At 42.6% G+C, this 7600-nt stretch overlaps 1 long non-coding RNA gene across 1 annotated transcript; it reads left to right on the top strand.

Moving 5' to 3' along the window:
- The first annotated feature begins 289 nt into the window (after positions 1 to 289).
- On the top strand, positions 290 to 5963 carry LOC309523503. Its single transcript, XR_014215419.1, has 3 exons — positions 290 to 524; positions 1754 to 2487; positions 5086 to 5963. It is a non-coding gene; the product is annotated as an uncharacterized lncRNA (long non-coding RNA).
- The last annotated feature ends 1637 nt before the right edge of the window (positions 5964 to 7600 follow it).

The following is a 7600-nucleotide window of genomic DNA, read 5'->3' as shown; positions in this document are numbered from 1 at the left end:
ATGATCTAATGTAGCTTGAAGTATTTATAAATGAGCATAAATTAGATTATATTGTACCATCAAAAATACTTTTGCTTTCCTCACACATTAGGCCCAGGATGTATTTATTTATATCTAGATATATATTAGCACTGTTAATGGCATAACCTCAGGCAGGTTGGTGCAAAATTTAATTAGTGCTAAACTGCCTGACACAGCTGAAGCATAAAATTGGCTATTTTCAGGACTTTCCCATTTTAAAGCCTATTTATTGTCTGTTTACAGCTTCTGTTTCTTCTGATTGGCAGAATCATAATCAGGTGATCCAATTCAAAAGAGTCCTGACCTGCCGTGTCTGGCTTTGGATTCTACTGAAAGCTTGTTTGAGCTCAGAATCAGAGTTGCGAAGACACCATTCGAGAGTTGACGGCACAATTCACTCCTGTGACTTCTGCAACAAATGAAAATGCCACTCAGTATACTTTTATGGTAACCTTCCAAGAAAATATCTAGCAACAGCATTCCGGTCAACGGATGATCTGCAGGTATGAATTAGGGATTGGAAAGAATGCCATTTTGCTTTCTCTTGGTTTCTCATTTTTCCACATTTCCACATCAGTTTGCAACTAAAAAATAAACTCCCAATGAGTGGCCAGTCAAATGTCCATGGGAAGTCTTCAGGTAGGACCTGAGCACTCTTGCCATTTGGGATTCCCAAGAACCGGTATTCAGAGGCAGTTACAGCTTTCTACAATTTTATTAACTATTTTTAGGGCCTTCTGGTGGTTCCCTCATTGTGAGAAGTGAGGCTACAGGGAACCAGACAGAGGGCCTTCTCGGTAGTGGCGCCTGCCCTGTGGAACGCCCTCCCATCAGATGTCAAAGAGATAAACAACTACCTGACATTCAGAAGACATCTTAAGGCAGCCCTGTTCAGGGAAGTTTTTAATATGTAACACTGTACTGTTTTTAACACTTGACTGGGAGCTGCCCAGAGTGCCTGGGGAAACTCAGCCAGATGGGCGGGGTATAAATAATAAATTAATAATAATAATAATAATAATAATAATAATAATAATAATATAATTTATTAATTATTATTATTACAGGTATAGTCCACATTTCTTCAAAGGAGCTCCAGGTGGCTCTTTCCCTCCTCTGAGGGATAATCACTGGCCAAAGGTCACCCACTGACCTTCATGTCTGTGGAAGGAATTTGAACTTGGATCTCTCATGTCCTAGACCAGCACTCATTGATAGCATTATCCATGAATTTGTCTAATCCTCTGTTAATGTCATTCAAGTTGGTGGCCAACTTCAGCGTTTACCTAAACTGAAAATTACAAGTTCATATTGCATTTTAGGAGAATTATGGGGTGAACTCTAGACCAAGATCTCACCCATCCATCCAGCAATTGGTTACCAGCAGCAGCCAGCCTCTGAAGCTGGTCCCATTGCCTATCTCCAGGAGATGGTACATCAGGCCAGAACTTTGTTGAAGAAGTCCAAAGTCTCTTGCAGCAAAATGAGCAGTAGGACCCAAATGCTTCAAGACTGGCTTACCACATTTTGAAGTGCAGTAATACACATTATCATGTAAAGAAGGCTTATGTGATATCATTAAGTCCAAAGGAGAAGGGGTATAAGAAAATTAATTACACCAATACACCACTGGGCATAGTTTCCTTTTCACAAACAATATATGAGGTGCTAAACCTGTTCCTGAAGATGGTTGAATGCTTTGCTATTTAAAAAAAAATGTGGTGTCCCCCAGGTGTTGCTGGACAGCAGGTGTCAACAGTCCCAGCCAACATAGCCAAAAGTCAGAAATGATGGGGATTGTAGTTCAACAACTCCTGGAGGGCAATGCATTGGCTACCATTTCCATAAGAATGGGAAATATAAGTCCACCCTGGAGGCACAGTAGACTTAAATTACAAATGTTAAGAAGAGCCTTGAAGCAGATTACTTTGTCTCAAATATATTTTCTTGGTTTGTTGTCTCTTGCAATCTCCGATTTATCTTTTATTATCACACAGCTACCAATGGCTGAAAGGGTGAATCATTGCATCTATAAACCCTGCAGAAGTTCAGAACGCTGCCTTCTTTTCCATTCATCAGATAGGGAGAGAAGGAGATGCAGCTATAATTTTAAGCTACCAGAACATTGGGGCAAAATAAAGGTTCATTTCCTCCCCAAAAAGTTTTATTTTTGATGTTGGTACAGAAGCAACTCAGATTAGAGTCTCCAGCAATCATCTGACAGGAGTTTCGAAGCTGATAAATATCACTATTGAAATCCTGGTTTAATTTATTAATGATAGCAGGCATTTGTGCAATGCAGTGTGGGATAATATACTTTGGATGTGGTAATTTTCTTTCGTCTTGCCCCTCTCTTTTTACTGCAGAGTATCATTGTCCTCACAAGCAGTGCCAATAAATAGTAAGTCTTCTTGATACTGGAAAGCCACTGGAAGTGGTGAAGGCTCATAAATAGAAATAAACCCGGTAAGCAAATTTACAGCCATCCTGGTCTGCAGTGCCTATGATCTACCACCAATTCTACATATATAGCCCAACTGGGTGAACAGTTCAAACTTACTTCAGCCGTGTTGATGGGTGAGTGTCCCCCATTGCATTGGAGAGATAGAGAAGCCCTGCATTGGACCGAGAACGCCTCACCACTGCACTGCACTTTCCAGCTGCTGCTGCTAGGCTGTAGCCTAATGGTAGGGCAGGCCCTGTTGGCCGATGCTGTGGTAAACAACTGCTGCTTTGTTGAATGTGCATTGAACCACGATGTCCAGACTGTAAAGTTCACTGACGGACAATTGGATCCTGTCAGATTTGATTTCTGCCTTGCTACTGTTCCTTTGTAATAAGCCTATACACCCTACTTCTTCCCACTTCCCAAACCTTACATACATCACACCATTCTCTTACTGTGCAGCACCCACTCTACTCCAGTGTTTCCCAACCTTTTTTGGGCAAAGGCACACTTGTTTCATGAAAAAAATCTCGAGGCACACCACCATGCCAGATGGGGAAAGGTCACTTTTTACTTATGTAAAAAAAAAAAAAAAAATAGTATCAGCATAGAAGGTAATGGTTAGGCTAGCATCCCTCTTCCAAATATGCTAGGAAAGCATTCAGCACTGTCATTCTCCCATCTGCCATCTGAATTGGTACTATTCTGGGTCAACTTACTCTGCTGCATGTGTAGATGAGGCCTTATTAACATTTAAGCTGAGAAAAGTATGATGTTTCAGTAGACAGTCTGCAAAATGGCACCAAGTGTGGGGGAGGGGGCAGAACAGGTTTCAGATACAGGATATTAAGCATACACGTACCTCAGATTGAACTGGTTGCTTGCTTTGCAAGTTTTCATTTCCCAAATGACTGCCTTGGCAAGCGCAATACCTGCCAGGCTCAACGCCGGTCTCGCGCTGCCACTTCCCGCGCTCTCAAGGCCCCGGGAGGAGGAAGGCGTGAAGGGAATCCCGAAGGCGCGAAAACCTCGCGCATGCGCAGGCCTTCCGCCTGCGACAGCCCAGTAGGCTGGCCTAGCCTAGCCGTGCGGCAAGAGCAGCAAGAGCAGTCAAGAGCTAGCGTGCGGCAGAGCGGCGGTGGGATGTGGGAGGGAGCTCGCTCCTCGCCGCCGCCGCCCCGCCTCTCACCGCCCGACTCGCCCGCCTCCCTCCCACGGCACACCAGGCAACGTCTTGCGGCACACTAGTGTGCCGCGGAACACCGGTTGGGAAACACTGCTCTACTCTACCTAAGTTTCAAAACCTATTAGTGTAGGGGCTGCTGTTTCATTCACACATGTGTTAAGGGGAATATGAGTTGAATGGTTTGGTTAATGTGCTTCTTGTGAACATTCACCAGGCCTTAGGGAGAATGTACAAATAGAGTAATCCATTCACAAATTGGGAATTCTACACATTTATTGGTAAACATATATAACCTCCAACAGGCCTTTGGAAATATGCAGATATTGACTGGATTTTGTACATTCTCCAAAATATGCACAGTTCTGGAGGCCTCCCAGGAAATGTGCACAATTCTCTATTCATGAATGGATTATGTCCACATTCTCCATGAGATTTGGTGAACATTCAAATTGGCTGGTTGTTATGCACATTGACTACATGACATCCATTCTGCTTAATGCATGAATGCATGCATGCATGCATTAAAGAAAGAGAATTTCAAAAACCCACTGGGCTGATAGGGACAACAGAGAGTGTTTATTAGAGGGTGGGAAGCAGCTTGTAGAACACACTGAGCTTCATCAAAAGACCTCCAGGCCAGATGAAATGCAACCTTTTACTTTTAACTAGAAAGGCAAAGAATCTCATTAACACATCCTTCACCTTTCAGAGCGAGGAGGCCCCATAACTGCCCCCAGCTAGTGGACAGATGACACAATCATTCCTGCTGCCCCCCCCAAAAGAAGAAGTCCCAAAGCTGGGCACTCTTGTGTCCCCCTTCTACAATGCCACTTCTTAGGAACCTTAGTGGTTGTGTGCTATCCTTCTGCAGAACAGGGACTGTTTTACTGTCACTATATCTGCCATTTTCATGATTTTCAGTCCTGGCTGATAATTTTTGAGAATCTGAAGATGTAGCTCCCTTGATGTTATCCGTCTGCCTAAAATGTTATCTGAATTGCAGTTGTAGGTACATTCTAAATTGTTAGCAAAACAGCGTACAGATGAAATGGACTGTTCCATTCTCTGGTCATTAGCTCCTTTTCAACTTTCTAGCAGATCAGTTTACCCAAAATATCATATAGCACCTCTTCAAGATATAGGCACATGTCATTTCTATAAATATCCCCATTTGTGCATCCACTTTTTCCTGCACTTCAAATGCATTAAGCTTGGCTCTTTATTCAGAGCTTGCAAGTTAGAAATCTGTTCCATTTACAGTGAAAGTTCTAAAGCCTCCAACTATTAGAGCAATGTCCCCCAAATTTCTGGTTAAGAGTATTTCCCCCCTCCCTTCTGGATGGAGATGAAGTTCACTTATGAAACCAACAGTGTTTCCTTTTCATGTGTAATGCTAGGCTTTTTACCCCCACCCCACCCCTGTGTTTCCCAGTAAATTACTGATCCAGGCACAGCTCTTACTTGGAAGGATGGAAATATGCAGCAGTGACTCACACAGAGACGGGTGATGAGACTCCTCTGAGGACAGAAAACTCTACAGCTTTCTACATCAGAAATTGACTAATTGCACCCAGTGAAGAACATTGCTACCCCAGTGGAAGGTGACTGGCAGGAAATGTGGACAACAAGATGAATCACACAGAAGCATAATGACAATATCCACTTTGGGTATGAACACAGGAAGCTGCCTTGTGTTGAGTCAGATTATCACTCCATCTAGCTCAGTATGGTCAACAGTCGGTAGCAATGGATTGCAAGGGTTTCAGACAAGGACGTTTTATCCACACTAGCTAGAAATGTTGGGGCCTGCCCATGAGTTTGGAGTTCGCATCATCATACAATCCTTTCTTAACTTAAATTCCTTCACCCCTAGCTAATTATGCTGATATAAGACCAGCCACTGCTTCTTGCCTGTTCTGCTGTAGCTCACTCCTGATGTGGCTTATGTTACTTCTCATAATTCCTTCATTTGGCATAAATTATTTTGGGGGCATTGCTTGCCCAATCACTTATGTTTCCTTGCCCCCCTCCCAAACTCAACTCTCCCTAGACCAACTTTATTTCCTTTCTCTGTCTTTCCACTCTTGTGCCATTGTCTCATGTTATCTTGCTCCCTTTCCTTGCTTAATCACCAAAGGACCTTTAGAAGTTGCTCCTCTGCCTTCATCAAGCTGCTGGTCAGGCATCTCCACCTTTTCTGCAGTTTGGCTCTGCCCCAGGAACCCAAGTCCTAAACAGGGATGGAAGGACCTGTTAATTTCAGTTCTCAATGTTTTTCGTTTTTGTCAGTCTTAAATCCAGCTCTTCACATCTCATAGCATTTTGAATTTTAAAAAATGTGCATGAGAATTTTAGTGTGAATGTCTTTTAATAAACACATTTTTTTAATACAGTTTGAACTGACACACATTTTTGCAAGGAATTTTCCCTAAATGCATTTTATATGTTACTTTCACTGATACAGTGGTACCTCAGGTTACAGACGCTTCAGGTTACAGACTCTGCTAACCCACAAGTAGTACCTTGGGTTAAGAACTTTGCTTCAGGATGAGAACAGAAATCATACGGCAATGGCGTGGCAGCAGTGGAGGCCCCATTAGCTAAAGTGGTGCTTCAGGTTAAGAACAGTTTCAAGTTAAGAACGGACCTCCAGAACGAATTAAGTTCGTAACCAGAGGTACCATTGTATATTCATTTTAATGCACACATTCTCTCAATGCATGGATTTTTTTTTTTACATATAAGTTGGCTGGACAACTACATAGAATCATAAAATAATAGAGATGGAAGAGGCTCATCTAGTCCAACTCCCTGACATGCAGGAATCTCAGCTGAAGTATCCATTATAGATGGCCATCCAACATCTGCTTAGAAACATCCAAGGAAGGAGAGATCACCACCTTCAAAGGGAGTCTGTTCGACTGCTGAACAGCTCTTACCAAGTTCTTCCTGATGTGCCTTGTGGATGAGTGCATAAGCCAGTCCTAATCAGATTATCATTCGTTGTGGCAAAAGTTTTGAAGAGAATATCTGAAGATGGCAGATCACTTCTGAAAGTACTCAATGCTCTTCAACAATTTTTTAAATGTTCAATTTCACAGAAGTTTCTTCTGCAGCTCTGTCATCTATATTATGAACTTACAAGGACTTTGAATTTAAAACAAAAACAAAAACCACATACACACACACCACCATCACAACAAAACAGATAATTTTGTATTTAATCACCAGTCTATTCATATTGCCCAAATTCTTATCCAATTATAATTTGGAACTAATCAGAACCCTCTATAATTAGATCGCTCCATTGTCAAATAAGAGGAAAACCCTTAGACAAAGCTCTGGTTTCCAAGGCAATTCAAGGTTTCAAGACCATTCAAGTGCACCCACTTAAAGAAGTTCAATTTACTTTTAATTTCCGTTTATGGGAAACTGAAATGGATATGGAGCACATCAGAAGGGAATGGAACTTCTTTAAAAGAATGAAAGGAAACTGGGGGGAAGGGGAGAACCCTAAGTATACTGACAATTGGACAAGCATTGGCTTAACAGACTTAAAAAGGGACAATGAAGTTGTAGCTCTTGTCAAGATCTGAAGTTCAGAAGAAATAATGTAGGATTATCAGAGGCAGATTTAGGGGAGTTTGAATGGTTTGGCCACGCTAGGTGTGGAGCCTCGGCACACTGCAGGGGATGCTGGCATGTGTGACAGAGACCTGCTTGGATGAAGCAGATGGGACTGTCCTTGCCGCTGCTTGTCCACCAGGTTTCTCTTATGCACAGCAACCCAGGCCTTGTGGGCGGGGAGGGGGAGTTGCAGTGATTTTTAGGAAGTCACTAGTTTGCATCACTGGGAAGACCCAGTTCTCTGAGTGCATCTTCTGGAAGTTGGGCAATAGGGGCAGTACAGGATTCCTTTTGGTGTACTGACCTCCCCACTGCACCAG

Source organism: Podarcis vaucheri, assembly GCF_965113315.1.
Source record: "Podarcis vaucheri genome assembly, chromosome: Z".
Classification (NCBI taxonomy): Eukaryota; Metazoa; Chordata; class Lepidosauria; order Squamata; family Lacertidae; genus Podarcis; species Podarcis vaucheri.
Note: the sequence above shows the minus strand (reverse complement) of the source record. Positions and strands in the feature narration are given on the sequence as shown.